At 47.2% G+C, this 18,081-nt stretch overlaps 1 protein-coding gene across 1 annotated transcript in view; it reads right to left on the minus strand.

The window, feature by feature from the left end:
* LOC135906620 (oxidative stress-induced growth inhibitor 2-like) overlaps nt 1-6,620 on the minus strand; it is a 280,892-nt gene extending 274,272 nt beyond the window's left edge. The window contains exon 1 of the mRNA XM_065438082.1: nt 6,606-6,620. The gene's annotated coding sequence lies outside the window, so the exon portion shown is untranslated. The remainder of the gene's footprint in view (nt 1-6,605) is intronic.
* Nucleotides 6,621-18,081: the final 11,461 nt, after the last annotated feature.

Consider the following 18,081-nt stretch of genomic DNA (forward strand, 5'->3'; position numbering starts at 1 on the left):
CTGTCAGTCGACAAACAGCTCACAAAATTATGAATTTTCACTTTATAAGCAGCGGTATACTATGAGCGGCATACGCGGCAACTACACCGCAAACACGGCATACCACATTGATGCGCCACTAACAGAGTTCTAAATCGTGAGAGGAAGCACGGTGCAAAATACAGAGTGGCAACTCCCAGCTCGTCACCCTTGCCCGAGGTGAAATGGCAGCGGGCACAGAGAGAGCGGTGAGCTGGTGAATATAAAATAAAAACAACACAAATCGTGGGAATTTGGTACTTCAGCACAATAAACTGAACAATTCAAAGGAATTCGACATTCCGGTGTTAAAACTTGTTAAAAAAAGCACGAAGATGACTGCTGTCAATTTCGATCAAGGCTACTGCTCGCGTAAAAGGTTCTCACTTTCCAATAAATGCACAATTACGTCAAATTTTGCACCGCACATCATACAAGCACGTACCGGAAATCATGACAAATGGGCAGTGAGCCGCTATTTATTAAAAGCGAACCATAACCAATGTTCTTACCTGCATATTTCAATCGTCTATGAATAGTAGGTGAGGGACCGCAACATATCCATCATCCATATGGAAATGCTACTCTGGAGCCGTCAGACCGCGGTGGATTCTCTCTCGTAAACTGTGGTAAACTCGGCAGAGCGTACATTGTAATGCATGCACCATCCGCGTTATACGCCATGAATGTCTGTAGAAGTGAACATGGCGATACACACCAACTCTTAAAATTAGACCGAAAGCTCTGTGCTGCAATGAACGAACGTCAATCGTGGCAGTCCGCCGGAAAATCCACACCGAAAATGGCCGAGCGCAGTCATCAAAACACCACGGTCTCCTTCAGCCTCCCCAAGAAAAGTTTTGCATTCTCAGCGTTTCCCAGCGTTTCTCAGCGCAATGAGAAGACGCAGAGCGTAGTTCTGCCTAGCACACGCTCCGCGCAGATCACGTGATATATCACGGATCCCCTATTCTGATTTTTATAAGCGTGATGGAAAGTACCAGCGCGAGCGCTCCGCGCGTGTGATTTGCGTTTCTCACGCGTACGCGACTCGCTCACGCCTCACGTCCTCACGCTTACATAAAGGAATGTCACGCTTATGTTTGGTCACGTTGTGCTTGAAACATCATCCGCGCCTCATTTATATGCGCATCACGCTTAAACTCAGTTTAGCGTGAGATTAAGCCTGGAATTTTTTTTACAGTGTACCAAAGAAAGTAACGCACGTTACGTTGTCCTTACTCCGTGCTCAGAAATTTTAGACAGTGGGTCTCAGCAGAAATTACCAGAAAAATTGCAAATGCTTACAAGAAGGCGCTTCGCTGTCAGCCTCGCTCGCTCAGGATGACCCAGAAACAAAATTTGATCTCGAAACACAGTTCCTCAACAGCGCCTGGCGTAGACAAACAACTTTCTAATTACAACCTGCTGTCCAACTTGAGCAATATCTACAATTCAAAGTTCGTATCAGGCAGCTCGCCTCGCTTCTTAGTAAATACGACCGTGTTCAAGACAAATGGCGCTCGGTGAATGCACCGGATTTGCGCACGTCTGTTAAAGCTTGGTTGGTAGTCAGTACATATTTAGTTAGGTCTGCTGCCTGCTTTGTCAAGAACATGTGTTTTGTGGTACCCGTCTAAGCCGAAAGAAGGGTCGTCGACAGCGACCACACATTTTATTGATTTGCCACGCCACAAAAAAAAAGTATAAAGCGTTACCGGTAACGCTGTTACTTGAAGTGCGGTACCACCAACACTGTACGGTGCACCAAATCAGCTACATCTCAAGTTTCCTGTCGAGACCATCATCAACCCGATCTTTTAAATACGCAATCGTTTGTGCGGGTGGCAACCTATTCTACGTTATCAGTTCAAAAAGTGATTTAAGAACTCTAACAGCTTTAAGACTACGTCAAAACGCGCTAATCGCACCAGGCATTTCTCCTCCGTACGGACGTACTCTCCGCCACATGTGGCGCATTAGCAATGAAGACACATATTCAAGCCTTCATTTTAGCACAGCGAAATCAGGAATGATTATCTTTAATAAAGAGAACAGTATTGACGTCGTATCAATTCAACAGCTCTACAGTCAAGGCCAAATGCAACGAAATTTCACTTTTGCTAAATTTGTCGTATATGAGTGATGTATATATCACTGAAGCAAACTTGTCAAAGCCGCAGGGTTAGCAAATTTCCTTGATAGCAGCGGAAGCAAACGACGCGTACCCCCTGGTCGTTGTCGCTATGACGTAAGTCCCAGCACATGTCCAGAAATTCGGGACATCGACCACTAGCACCCTCTGTCGGCGGCGAGTGCTATACGGTCGCATCACTCAATGGGAAACGACTTTCAAAAATTGACTACAGAGCAACAATTCTTTACACACCCGGGTCTTTTAATTTAAATAACCTGTAGGTCGTTCTCTCACTATGTTCCAAATTTGGTTTAGCCACTGTTGTTGTGCCACTGGAAACAGCATAGTAATGTGTTCAGAAATTCACAACAGAGAAATGCGCCTTCAACCGCCCAAATTGCAGAAGCAGCGTAACTATATATGACCCATTATTCTTACGTGTCAAGTTTGGTTCAACTCTGCAAGGATTCTGAGGTTGTGCCCTACCTCCGGGATCGGCCCACGCAAGATCGAGGCCGCTTTTCTATCAGAAAGCTCTCCTTCGTGCATCACCTTTGCCGCGAGGGTTTCCCGGTAAGCATTACGGTTACATAAGGTGCAGTTGCGTGAGAAGCAGTCAGGGATATTTGAATGATATCACGTTCCACTCTTCAAAGGCGAAGCTTAAGCGTCCTCCAAGTGTTTAATAACGGTCATCCACTCAAACCTGCCAACTCGAGCATTTGGAACAGGTAATCGTGGTTGATTGTGCTAAAAAAGCTTTCTTGTTTGTCTGTCTGTTTTTATCAAAGGAGCAGACTATTCCTTTCAGCGCACAGGGCTTGGCCCACGTTATGAGGTCTCCGAATGCGAGGCCGGGAATCGGCCTGGAATACAATCCTGGTAAGAACCGAGCATGTCAGCAAGTGCTGGTGTCATCTGGCTTGCTAAATATTTTGCTGTAAGTGTGTAATCACAATTTCGAAGGGTAATCGGATGCCACGCGCGAAGTTCGGTCCGTTTGGATTCTTCCTCGTACAAATGAATCGGGACTTATCCCTCCGACATGGACGATGGCATGACACCCATGCTTAGTGTTCTGTTTCCGAATGAGGCGTATGGAATGGCGAGTATGCCTGAAACGTTTCAGTAAAATTATGAAGTTAAACCACCACAGCCGGAGCTGCGCGATACATTGGCGCTTTTTAAAACAGAAAAAAATTCCTCTGTACTCTAAGCGGATTATTTTGAACCACTGGGCTGCTGCGCGGTGTGACCAGGGTAAGATAGCCAGGATCTGTAGCTTCGCGAGCAAGAATGTGTCGAGCAGTTTCCAAAATCTGCCGGAGGTTGTTTGTAGCCACAGCTGTGCGTGGTAAGGTCAGGCGATTCAGCCTCGTGCCCGCTCAAAAGCCGTCAAACGCGGGGCGACGAGGGCCGGAACAAAAGGCCACCCCGACAGAACGAGGCGAGCGGAGCAATTTGCGGTCGGCGAGGAAGACACCGTGAGAAAGACACGGACGTACAATGCACTGCTGCCTTCGCTCTCACTTCAGATCCACTGCTGGCGCCCACATCCTTCGAGCATTCGGCTGCAGTGCCGGGTGGTACGACGCGAAGCAATTGGTTGCGCTGTCATTGTCAAACCCTGCCAAGAAAACTTCTCCGTCTCGAAGCGTGCCCACACCTGCGACGCGTCTGCAGGAATGAGAGAACGAGGGTAGCGGTTTGGCAGCGAGGGAAAATCGGGTGGGAAGAGGGTCAGAAGCAGGAGGTTCCTTGCCCTCTAGAGAACTGAAGGCCTTCTGGCTGTACCCTCTCCCTTTGGACTACGTCACGCAAAAGAGACCCACATAGAAGTTCCGTGCAGCGTGTTATAGGAAGCTACGAGCGGCGCACCTGCGTTGAAAATGAGACGCCGAAGACCGAGTGGGTGACGACGGTGATAACAATTCGATTAGTTCCGGGAACCTTGCCGCTCCTTGGATAGTTTCGGGGTTAGAAAAGCCCCGGTATGTTGCAACATGCTTCCGAGCGCATTTTTTTTCTGGAAGTGAACCGCGCATGTAGTCACCGCTTGTGCTGCGATTGCGGTTGCGTCCGGCAAGCTTTCATTGCCGCGCAATGTGGATTACGTTCATGTCAGGATATGCCTAATAAGTGCTGCGTGCCCATTTACTGGAGAAATTACAAATCGGGGCCGAAAAATCATGCGTTCATGTTTCCGCAAGATCAATGACAAAATATTGGATGCCAATGCTAAGGCAAAGAAGAGAAAAACTGGAATTCTGCGGATTAAGGCAGCTCTTTCTTTCTAAATAGTTGCACGAATGTTTTGTATCTCCATTGCTAAACTAGTTTGACGTGTTGTTAATATGTGGACTGCGGTACTGTATTTAATCATGCCTCGAAAGCGAAGTTATTCGTTTAGAGCCTAATCTAAACTGGTATAAATACATGCGTCCCTCGAAAGCGAAGTTATTCGTTTAAAGCCTAATCTAAACTGGAATAAATACATGTGTCCCGAATGTGAAGACGGGCACACCAGTGAAGTTGTCATGATACGTGTGTTATGGTGCAGTGCTAACATTTTGTTGGAGAACCTTTGTGGTTGCATGAACGGCAAATTCTTTTACGCCGACGATCAATCAAGGCAAAGAAGCTACTTTGATGAAGAGGGCAGCACTGTGACTTTTCAACATAAGCCATGCTCTTTGTCATCATTTACCCGAAATTCGTTCTCCTTCCTAAGGTTGAACCATTTCATTTTTTATGGACGGGCTTTATAATGATGCAGCGCGTGAATAGTTTCACATAAATAAAGTAATTCCGGAACACCCTCTGTGCTCTGCGGGCCATCTGCTCAATTATGTTTAAAAAAAAACAATCTGCGCCCTAGTTAATGTTGCCCATAAGGGCTCGATCCATTCGTTCAACCCGTGTCCCCGAGCGCGCCGCCGGCCTCTTCTCTGTGACGTCACCCGCCGAGCGCTCATGCCTTCTCTTGTGTAGGTGGTATTGGCCTTGCGCATGCCATCGTTGAGTGAACGGAATAATGGGAGACAACTTCAATGAGAGAGAGAGAGAAATTATGCAGATCCCACGCACTGTGGAAATCCATGTAAGCGAAGCATTCCGTGCTGGATGATTTGATGTTGACGGCTAAAGCTTAATGTCTTCAACATTTAGTCTAACACGAGAGTCAAGTCAAGTCCGTTTTATTTACATCATTATGATGTGGGTAGGCTCAGGCAAAAAGCGAACGATGTTCGCTTGAGGGAGCCCGAGCCCCCCTTGAGGGAGCCCGAGAGTGGTGAGTTGATGTTGAACGTTACCTGCGTAGCACACAGAACACACAGGGAGAGGTGTTTGCTTGAGGCGTTGTTGTGCACCATACTTCATAACCTCTGAGTGGGTTGAGCATAGTTATTGCCTCACAGGGCACATCGCATTGTGGCAGAAGTATTAAACTTGAATTGAATTAAGGGGCTGTACGTGCCAAAACCACACTCAGATTATGAGGCACGCCGTAGTGGCGGACTGCGTATTAATTTTGGCACCGTGGTGTTCCTTAACGTGTGCCTAAAATCGTGAGCGTTTTCTATTACGCCCCCGTCGAAATGCGGCTGCCGCGGTGGGGATCAAAGCCACGGCCCTCTAGCAATGCCATAGGTGCAAAGCTAACGCGGCGGGCACAGAAGTGTTGATTTGACGGTCGATCTCTTCCGTAGTGTCGCCTGGACCCCGCGGTGGGCTTTAATTAATGCGGCTCTGCTTCAGCACGCCCTGCGTAGTTTGCCCGCTTGACGTATTTGCATAGTGTTTATTTTTCAGAAATAGCAGCAACGTAGTGTACCGCACCTTGAACTCCAGCTTATCCAGTTTTTTTGCTTACCTTCTCAAGTCACTCCCCTCCCTTGTATGCAAACTGCCTTTTCTCCTCGCTACAGTTCTATCTACGTCCCCTCTGGACTCGCATCCTGGAAGCGCTGCAGTCTCTGCAATGCTTCTGAGGGGAGTCACGGATAATTAGAGCTGTCAAGAGGCTAATGTGGCGACGGCCAGGGAGCTCCAGAGGGCATTGTCCACATTCGACGCGGTGGGGTGAAAACGAGTTTTTAGCGTAGCCTTTCCTCTCTGACTCGCGCGTGTCATGTATGCACACGCTGTGACACCCCTCCCCCGACGCCATGTGCCTGACAGCAGCAGCAGCAGAGAGAAAGTTGAAGGAAAAGGCAACTAAAGCTTTGCTTTAAAATCACCGACGATTTCGATACTCGCTCACGGACAACTTACTGCTGCTATGAAGCGAAAGCTACGGAGGCAAAGCGCGCACAAGTGAGGGCGCTTTTGAAAAGAGTCTCGCGTTTTAATGCACGTTAGTTTAGGCTGAGGAAGAGAAAACATAAGCACCTTATTAGCAACAGTTAAATAAAACAGATCACACCGATGAGTGTGAAAGTTTACTTACTTTGCGGCTTTTCCCTTCCACGTCTAGGCAAACGTGAAACCGTCGCACGTGGAAACTGCGTCGATTCAGCCTCTTCGAGCAACGAAAAGCACTGTCAAACGTTGGCGAACTACTTGGCGAGGTAACACAGCCACGCACGCGTAGCTTTCCCTTCATAGCCGCAGAAAGTTGTCCGCGAATTACAACGTGAATTTTTAGCGCAGCTGTTTAGGTGTTTTGAAATTCGATTCTGAACCACAGGGTCCTCTCGGCAGCGGCGCTGAGCCTCTGCTCGGGCAGCTAGTTTAGCAGCTGCGGCAGACGAAGCACTTCAACCGGTTGCGTCGCTCGTTGTTCCGAAATAACTGGCTGACACTATTTTGTATTATATATTATCACGTGGTAGTGGCAGTGAAGAACGACAGTGTCGAAACTGTGAGTTACAAATTTAACTCTTTATTGGGCGAAATCGTGCACAGCAAAACAACACTCAAGCACACGATAGCTGCAAGCAGAGCCGGCGATCGTCCGAAATCAGATCTGGGGGTCAAACGCGTTGGCTTTTATACATGACTCGTCGAAAGTTCCAGTGTAATAGCTGGCGACCGCGTGGCTTCCAGAAAGTACTAAACAATTCGCGTCGCGCATGCAATCAGATTACAAAAATCGCGAACTCTGATAATCGAAACAAGTGCGAACGATACCAAACAAGCGCGAGCGAGAGCTGACGCGATCAGACGATAGTACGAAACAAGCGGTCGGGCGCTGCAAACAGCCGCAATGCTAATACAGGACGAAGTCACCAAGGTAGGCCTCACCTGCTCACCGGAAAAATCTTTGCTTTTCTTGATCCCGCCAAAGGGTAAAACGTATCACACTCCTATCAGAATCTACGTGCACAATAGAGAGGTACCACAGGTCCACACCATTCGAATCCTGTGCCTCAACATGCAACAAGTTGGCAGAAATACTGAAACAATCAAACGTTTAAAGAGCACACTAGCAGCCACCACGCAGCTAATACACAGAGTAACAAATAAAGCTCACGGGCCTGCGTGAATGAGATACTCTGCTTTTACCATGGGTAGAGTATTGTATCCTGCCCCCTATCTCAACCTCAATGCAACCGAAACCCAAACAATAAATTCTATAATCAGGCAAGCTACCAAAGCAACGCTCCGTCTGCCCAAAAATACCAGTAACGAACGCCTGGCGGAGTTAGGTGTGCATAACACCATACAAGAGCCAACCGAAGCACACCTACAGGCACAACATCTCTGATTAGCCAGCACCGCTACCGGAAGACATATACTTTCTAAACTTCAAATTAACATTCCTGCTAATCATAACTCCCTAAAAGCCCTTCCCTATGGCAATTCGTCAAACGCTACGCATTCGACCGCTCCCCCGTAACATGCGCCCCGACCAAAACCGCGAGCGACGAAAAGCCAGAGCAGCAGCCCTTCATAAACGGTACGGCGATGAACAGAACGCAATATGGGTAGATGCTGCATGTGATCTGCACGGAGCCACAGTGGTTGCTTACACACTGAACACCCCTCCCTTAATACAGGAACTACCCCCGGGAACAGACCCAGAGGAAGCGGAAGAGATCGCTATAGCGCTAGCGCTCGGCAGCTCCAGTGCTACCTACATCCTGAGTGATTCTAAAACTGCACTGCTAAATTATGCTAGGGGCAGAGTGCACCCTGCCACCTTCCACATACTGATCCAGAACCCTCCCTTCTCCCGCAGCGCTGAGCTCATCTGGGTGCCCACGCCCTCGGGAAACCCCGGCAATGAGGCAGCCGATTCTTTAGCCCGAGGGTCGAGAAACCGGGCACAGGCGGACCTCATGGGGGTTTCTCGAGGGAGCGTGCGTGTACCTTCTTCGTGCCGAGAAGCAAATATAACCCCCCCCCCCCCCCCACCCAAACACACACACTCTTCCCTCACTGCCAGGGAGCAACACTTATGGCGCCGCCTGCAAACGCGCACGCTACCTACCCCATCCCTCCTATCCCACTACCGACCCATCCCACATTCTTGCCCTCTGTGCAATGCGCCGAAAGCAAACCTCACCCATATACTCCTGGCCTGCCCGGCTTCTCCACCCTTCGGAGGTCCGGTACCACTCCAAACCTGGGAGGACTGGGAAACCTCACTACGCTCCACGGACCCGGCAAGGCAGAAGATCGCCGCCAGCCGGGCTGCCAGCGTCATGGACATGTTAAACATGAACGTTTGAGTGCAGTGGGCTCGTGCGGGAACCCAGGGGGCCTGGGAGGACCCGAATTACTTTGAAAAATGAAGTTTTTTCCTCCTTCTCCTCCGCTTGAACCACTTTCCCGCGCGCACTTCACTAAAGGAGTCGCTCTCATTGGTCTCCGCCGTTCGCAGCTCGCGTCTTCCATCTCCCGCCCCGCGTTCGCTCTACCATATTTCATTGTGCTCGATCGGGCTTTAAAAAAATTTCCTGGAGCCTAATCCTGAATTTCCAGCGAATTTCCAGTCACAACGTGCAGCTGATGAAATCGCCCATGGTACGACTGTTTCCACATTATGCAGATTGCGCACTACTCTCATTGCGTGCGTGCGTTAAAATTAAGTTCTTGGGTTTTACGTGCCAAAACCTCGTATGAGTTAGAATCACGCCGTAATACGAGGAGGAGGAGGAGGAATAAACGTTTATTGTACAACCAGCACTTTACTGTACAACCCTCACTTAATGCGTAGGCAAGGTGATGGAACACGCCTTCTTAGCACGCATCAACAGTCACCTGGAAGACAACTCTCTCTATTCCCACACCATCATTGGATTTCGCCCTCACCTTTCTACTCAAGACGCTATGTTGCAGCTCAAACATCAAGTGCTAAACGATCGTTCCCGTAACATGAAAGCCATCCTCGGACACGACCTCACTCAAGCTTTTGATAACATTTCCCATGCAGCTATCCTTGACCAGGTCTCCCACCTCCACCCTGCGCCCTCGGTCTGAGCACCGCAAAGCCAAAACCGCTACGCCACCACGGCGAGCATGTGTACGTGTGTGTGTGTGTGTGTGTGTGTGTGTGTGTGTGTGTGTGTGTGGGTGGGTGGGTGGGTGGGTGGGTGGGTGGGTGGGTGGGTGGGTGGGTGGGTGTGAAAGCATGGCCTCAGAGATCAGGATGCGCGCACTTTGCATGCGCCGCCCGATCTCGAAGGCCATGGGGCGAAAAGGATGCGTTTCAATACTCCCTCGTGTCGCGAGTGCATTCCAGCCACCGTTATACCAGCGAGCGGAAAGAAGAAAGGTATGTGCCAAAAGCGGCGCGTCGTAGGACGACTGCTCGACGAACATTTTCCAGCGCGGGAAAGCGCGAAAGCGGCCCCATGACTCTCCCTTGGTTGATGAGTTAGCACGGTTGTTCCAAACCAAGCCTCCCTCAAGATTATATGGGCCGGGTGGGAGACGCCTCAGGAAGAGTATAACGGATGATGATAGGATAATCAGTTTACCTCCATTCAGGATACTCCATTAGAAACAGTAATCAGGATACCTCCATTAGAAACAGTAATGAACATGATACAGAAACTCCTCTTATAAGAAGCGATGAGGTCAGAAGGGCCTCGCAAGACATGAAACGAGGAAGAGCAGCAGGAGAAGATGGAATAACAGCCGATTTAATCAAAGATGGAGGAGACATACTGCTTGGGAAACTGGCGGCTCTTTATACGAATTGTCTATCGACTGCAAGGATCTCATAAAACTGGAAGAACGCAAACATTATACTAATTCACAAAAAGGGAGACGTTAAAGAATTGAAAAATTATAGGCCCATTAGCTTACTCCCAGTATTATATAAAATATTTACCAAAATTATCTCGAATAGAATAATGGCAACACTGGACTTTAGTCAACCAAGGGAACAGGCTGGTTTGGAAGAAGTATTCAAGTTATTAAACTGGAAAGGCTTAGGAGTGAGGATCGACGGGCGAATATCTCAGCAACCTTCGGTTTGCCGATGACATTGTTCTATTCAGCAACAATGCAGACGAATTACAACAAATTATTGAGGACCTTAACAGAGAGAGTGTAAGAGTGGGGTTGAAGATTAATATGCATAAGACAAAGATAATGATGAATAGCCGTGCAAGGGAACAAGAGTTCAGGATCGCCAGTCAGCCTCTATAGAGTCTGTGAAGGAGTACGTTTACTTATGTCAAATAATCACAAGGAATCCTGATCATGAGAAGGAAATTCATAGAAGAATAAAAATGGGTTTGATCGCATACGGCAGACATTGTCAGCTTCTGACAGGAAGCTTGCCATTATCATTGAGAAGGAAGGTGTACAATCAGAGCATTTTACCAGTGCTGACATATGGGTCACAGACTTGGAGACTGACAAAGAAGCTTGAGAACCAGTTAAGGATCGCGCAAAGAGCGTTGGAACGAAGATTGCTAGGCATAACGTTAAGAGACAGAAAGAGAGCGGTTTGGATCAGAGAGCAAACGGGTATAGACGATATTCTAATTGACTTCAAGAGGAAAAAATGCAGCTGGGCAGGTCATGTAATGCGCCAGATAGATAACCGTTGGACCATTATGGTTACCACGAGAAGGGAAACGCAGTCGAATACGGCAGGAGACTAGGTGGAGCGATGAAATTAGGAAATTCGCGGGCGCTAGTTGGAATTGGTTGGCGCAAGACAGGGGTAATTGGAGATCGCAGGGAGAGGCCTTCGTCCTGCAGTGCACATAAAACAGGCTAATGCTGATGATGATGATGACCACCTCGTCCCTGCTCACCAAGATTGGTGATTGGGCGCCACATACGCGTCAAAAGGTTTCATCGGTCATGTAGTTACGCAAAGAGATAACTAAATGTCGCTTGAGTGTATATATATATATATATATATATATATATATATATATATATATATATATATATATATATATATATATATATATACACTCAAGGGAGCGTTGTTCTGCGTGATCATCGTAGCCTCTGCCGGTCCCTAACTTTTCAATTTTACAGGGACTCATCGCTTAGAGCACATTGCGAAAAGCGTTTGATAGCGCTCTAAAGATATGCAGTGGTCTAAATAAATGATACAGCGCTCAAGCTGCTCCTTGTCTCCATCAATTCAATGTTGCGTAATCTAATATTCTACACAATTCGATTAACGCGGTGCGATATTGCTCATTGGCAGTGAAAAAAAAGAATAGCCTCAAAAGGTCATACCTATCCCGTAATACGCTTGATCTATGCTATCGTAAACGGCTACATGGCCAACTTTAGTTGCGCCTTAACCTACTGAATCTAGAAACAAGCTTATGACGCTACTGTGAAGGATGTATTCTGTCTTCCCAATCAAACTATGGTACCGACGTACTTTGATTCTCTGTGCCAGATGATAATGCAAATAAGTGGCGTAGCCAGGAAGTGGCACACCGAGCAGGTGACAATCCACCCCCCACCCCCTCCACCCCATACACTCACGAAAAATATTTCTGGCTACGTCACTGATGCAAAATGCAATAATCTTACGTATACAGTCAAAATGCTTATGGGACGTCAGCAGACAAATGGTACTGACTCCATATACGACATCACTCCTACCGTGCCGGTTATCTTGAGGCGTAAGGAATAAAAATAAACATTACATAAGCAACGTGTATGACATGGCAACCTCTGTAGACAGGACGTCATAACACCGAATTGCTAGGTGTTGTCAGCTTGACGGAAAATCGATGGCTTCACAAGTAATAATAATAATAATAATAATAATAATAATAATAATAATAATAATAATAATAATAATAATAATAATAATAATAATAATGACCTGCTCATTGTTATACTTTAAATAGTTACAATAGGTTATTTCGCTCAACTATCGTGTGTATGACGGTACAACGACAGTTTTCTGTTGAAGCTGTCACTGCGATACAAATGTTTTCGTTCGCTGAAAATCGCGAATGAAGCAACCTAATGTGCCATCGTTGGGAGAGGCGCATATCTATATAAGTAACTGAAGTCAGCGGCAGTTTTGCGCATTTTTTAGCAGCCAAATGAAATAAATGCAGATGTGTACAAACAGCGAAGCTGCGCATGAATTTTAAACAGGTTACCTCGAAGGCAGTGCGTATGCTGTAGCGTGCAATCAGGGTAACAATGCTTGGACAAGTAATTTTCTGGTAAGATACAATAGAGTCGTGCTTCTGCAGGATTCGGTGAGCACCTTTGGTAGTACTTTTCTTTTTTGTCTCTGTCCTTCTCTTTTTTTTTTCCATCCTCCGTGCGCACTGAATTAGCAAATAAAAAGAAATGGTGGCTTTCATCTTAAGGCAACGAATGCAAAGTGCAATTATCGTCCCCTCCCTTCTTTCTAAACCCCCTTTTCCCTGACCCGTGCAGGGTAGCAAACTGCATATTTGCTTCTGGTTATCTGCCTTTCCTCTCTCAAGTTAAAATGTTTTACGTGCGTCTAGCCACGTCATATATTTCTATCGCTCTTATTGCCGTGACCACATAAGGTACTTGCATGAGATGGCTTCTTCTTTATTTTGTTTTCAATTTTTTATTGCTACCTTGCTGTTCAAAAGAGAATATTCACTGCGTGATCGGAAAGCTCGAAAGTGCCTCTCGTGTGTATTTTTGTGCAGATTATCGCTTATCTTCCCTAATTTTCTTTTTTCATACTTTTATTCGCTTACCAATTTGTTTCACTCGCGAGGCAAATAACAATTAAATATATTTGTGTTTTTTTATACACTCACAAGTCCCGTTGGCAGAATTGCGCTCTCTGCTTATACTTGACGCAACAAACTTAATTCAGCGTGCAATAACACTTATTAGGACAAAACGGATACTAAAGAAGAATCAATTTGAAAAATTGAACAGCGCGCAAAGAGCGCCGTAGCAAGAATTCTAAGAGATATTCCTTTAATTGCACTTTGCATTCGTTGCCTTAAGATGAAAGTCACCATTTCTTTTTATTTGCTAATTCAGTGCGCACGAAGGATGAATAAAAAAGAAGAAAAAAAAAGAAAGACTGACAGAGGAATACAGCAGGCAAGGTAGTATGAAGCATTCGTGAGAAACTTTTTTTTTTTTTTCGTATGTTCAAGCGCGCTGGATAATTCTCGTTCGAGCCCTGCTAAGCTCGCATCGTTCTTTTTTCTCTCTCTCTACCTCTTTACTTGTAACTTAAGCGTTTTCTTTTCTGTTTTAGTATATCTCATCTGCGCACAGCAAGGTTGAATAATGATTATTCCCTTTCCTTTTTTTTCTCTCACTTCCCCTTCCTCCTACTCGTTCTACTTGCGCTCTGTTAGGCGTAACCAATATATATATATATATATATATATATATATATATATATATATATATATATATATATATATATATATATATATATATTGTGATTTTCTTTAACTTCACACTCCTTTTTTCAGGGCTGCGATCTTCCTTGCTTTTGGTTCATTCCTTGGAACGAAGTTTGCTACTACAGCGGTGACATCACGACGAAAGAAAGAAAGACAGAAAGAAAGGAGTAATCCCAGATAGGAAAGAAAACTGAACAGATTATTTTTCGGAAACGGGGAACGGGATTTTCGAGGTATCGAAGAAGAAAAAAAAAAAAGACACAGTAAAGATAATGAACAAAGCTAAATCACATGAAAGAAGTAGCAGAGGCAGCGAAATCAGGGATGTTAAACTAAATTAAAGAGAAAAAAGGGGGTTGACAGCGGGGAAGGCGGAAGCCGTGATCCTCCCTCGTTCCTTTCCACTGCCTGCCTACGTTCCCCGCGTCTGTTCGCTTTCAGAATGTCCTTCCCTCCCCGCCCCACATTTCAAATCCTGTATTTTCTTCGCGCGGACCTTTCGTCGCCGGGGGGACTGGCGGCGGGCAGCGCCACGAATCCAGCCCCGCGGGATGGTGCGAACGGGATGTGGAGCAGAGGTGCCGCCGCGCTGCTGGGGCGCCGTCCATGGAAGCAGGGCGGATCGCGGCCAAAGGCGGAGGCCATGATGTTCTGCTGGCGAGAGCACAGCACAGACATGCTAGCGCGTACAAAGACCATGTGACCGCATTAGGCGAGTGACGAAAATCCTGGTTTAGTCGATGGGCCCACTTACTAGCGCGCTAGAAAAGGAAATATATATATACAAGATGATCTTCATATTTATATTTATTTCATTTAAGGGGGAAATGCTGTGCACCCCTGAATCCGCCTCCGCACAGGTAGAGTGGCCTTGAATACTATTTCTAGTAACTCTGTTAGTCGTGTGCTGCAAGGGTTAGCATTACTTTTTCTGTTGCTTAAATGTCTTGTGGGTGATTTTTGTGGGATGCCTATCAGCGGTGTTGACCGCGTTTCAGCCAGGCCCTCGCACACTCTGGCCGAAAGCCGGCTCGCCAAGACATATCAGGCAACGAATCAAAGGGGAATGCATTTCTGCCCCTATTGTGGTCACACCAGCAATAGAGCTGGTGTGACTATATGCAGTCAGCGACTATATGCAGTCAGCGCGTGTTCGGGAGTGGAAGCGCAAAAAAAAAAAAAGGCCCCAGAGGAAACACCCGTCGCCAAATGGACGGACGAAACCTTGCTTTCTTTTTCTCCCTTTTTTTTTTTGTCTTACAAATGAGCTCAAAGCCTCCCCGGATACGTTACCGCGTAAAACTTCGCGTACTTTGTATGTCACCTCACGAAAACTACATTAGTTGCGAAGGGCGGGTGATGTGCCTATAGTCACACCTGTACGAACAAACGGACAATGAAGCCAGAGAAAGCGTAAGAGAAATTGATTTCTATGTTTTAGATCAAAGGTAGAAATACTAAGGCGAAGGGAAATGAAAGTGGGCGATAAGATAGCTTGCTGCAGGTGACAGACGAATCCGCATATTCCACATTACGCGTGCCGTACTTCACAAGCTATCGCGGCGGCCAACCTCTCCTCCACTTTCCTGGGGCACATTTGCGTGGCCCTGGGAGCTGGCCCTGGGAGCACACGTACATGTTCGCGACGCCTACGACTAAAAATATGTTTCCCGTTTGCCACCATGGTCATGAGTAACGTTGGTCAACACTCCCAAGGCTAATCTAGTACACGCACACAAATACTAAGAAAGTAGATGGGAGGATAACCGCGGCAGACGCACAATGCGGATGATGATGATGATGATGATGATGATGATGATAATAACGATGATAGTTTGTAGCTAATGAACCGTTTGTAACGGGTGGACTCAATATTAGTGTCCTAGCCAAGAGAAAAAGAAAGAAAAGGAAAACAAAATAGCTACATTCTGCTCCCACCTGGCGGCAAGAAATATTTTTGCCCGTGCATCGTCATCTCCCTGTAAAAGCCTTATTATTCTGCCCCCCCCCCTCCAGCCCCTATTTGAGTAAAACTTAATTGATTTCCCCTCTGCATTCATTGCATGTTTCTTCGTATGGTTGCGAGTTGCGACTAACAAACAAATCGAGGCCCTCGGGTGCTTATTCTTCCCGCTCTGACAAATTTTCAAGCAAGCCACCGCTGCATCAGGTTTCTACCACCTCGTGCAATCGCGGATGCAAACTTGTCCCCACGCTGTCAAAATGCACTCAGGCCTTCCTCTATGGCCGACGTCTACAACTACAAGCGTCGTCGCCCATCTATTTTAATTTTCGGACCGTTCAAGTGCGAGCACACCTCGTCCAACCAGCGACGTATCGAGAGACAGACACGAGTCCCGGGGCAACTTCATGGGCGGTCGCCGCCGCTTTTTACCCTTTGTTGCTGTCCCAAGGTCGATGCCACCTGTTTGCCTCCACAACATGCAAACGGGTCACTCGGGGTCAAAGTGGAATCGGCGCGACCTCTTCAGGCCCGCGATCCTCCTCTCTCGCCCGCCTGCGCTCGGCCTAGTCAAGAAGGCGTCGGCTCAGCCGCGCGCCCCGGTGTGTCGCGAGCAGCTTTCTCGGCGCCAAACGGCTTCATTGGCGGAAAGATCAAAAAGCCGTCTGCTGCCACCGGCCGTTGTAACGACTTTTCAAACGCAGTCCATTCATCTTTGAGGCTGCAGAATAAGCGTACCTTCCCTCACCCAAACCACGAAGAAGACTGTCCGCACGATCTTGGGTGGTTGTGGCGGACGAATGGAACCGCCGCGGGCAGCACCGCGGCTAAAAGCCTTCCTTGTGACAGCAGGGAGGCGACTAGCATGCGGAGGTATCTTGCCGACCTTCTGGGCAAACAGTCGGAGCCGCTGTTTCATCGAAGGCATGGCCGTAGTATACATTTTGTAGCGCTCGGGGCACCGCGTGTGCCCCGCGCATACCATGCTGCGCACTCCTGGTGCAGAAGCATGTAGGGGGGGGGGGGGGGGGGGGAGAGTCCGTAAGCAAGCAAGCAAGCTCCCAGACGGCTTGTTCGGCACCCAGTTTCTTCCGTCTTTTTGGCCCTCTGTAGTACTTTCTCGACTACTCAACGTCCCTCTCGCGCTGTTTATTTGATTATTCTTCTCGTTGAGTTTTCCGTCTTTTGTGCCAAGGTGCGTACCACGGTCTTGTACACGTTAGAGAGAGAGAGAGAGACTGAGCAAAGAAAGCAATCGAATACAATTACCATTACCTTTTTTAAAAAAAAGTTATTAATTACGGCTATCGACTGCATCCCCCCCAGAGTAACTGAACAATTAACTGTAATGTAATCGATTACCTTTACATTACCGTCCTCCGAGCGTTTATTAACATTGAACAAACACAGCAAGTAAAACGACTTGGCCCGACCCTTTCAGTGCGTCCTCTGCAGCTATTTTCGCGTTGTTTATCTTCACTAGCAATTGCTCTTCCAAATTTTCGTCGGTCATTTCCCCTTTCTTGTGGAGGCACCAGCAGCGACACTGAAAACTCGCTTCATGTGCACGCTGGAGGGAAGGACGGTGTTGTACGAACACCCTGTGTACAAGATTGTGCTTACTCAATAAAGGTGAAGAAATCGTTGTTAGGTGATTTCATGGCGTCGACGTCCGAACTGGTCATTGCGCATCATCATCATCATCATCATCATATTTTATGTTTGTCTACAGAAGGACGAAGGCCTCTCCCTGCGATCTCCAATTACCCCTGTCCTGCGCCAATCGATTCCAACTAGCGCCTGCGAATTTCTCAATTCCATCCCCCCACCTAGCCTTCTGCCATCCTCGACTGCGCTTCGCTTCTCTTGGCATCTATTCTGTAACTCTATTGGTCCGCCGCTTAGCTAACCTACGCATTACATGACCTGCAGAGCTCCATTTCTTCCGCTTAATGGGAATTAGAATATCGGCTATCCCCGTTTGCTCTCTGATACACACCGCTCTCTTCCTGTCTCCTTAACGTTACACCTAACATTCTTCTTTCCATCGCTCTTTAAGCGGTCCTTAACTTGTTCTCGAGCTTCTTTGTCAGTCTCCAAGTTTCTGCCCCACATGTTAGCACCGGTAAAATGCACTGATTGTACACATTTCTTCT

Source organism: Dermacentor albipictus, chromosome 1, assembly GCF_038994185.2.
Source record: "Dermacentor albipictus isolate Rhodes 1998 colony chromosome 1, USDA_Dalb.pri_finalv2, whole genome shotgun sequence".
NCBI classification, from domain to species: Eukaryota; Metazoa; Arthropoda; class Arachnida; order Ixodida; family Ixodidae; genus Dermacentor; species Dermacentor albipictus.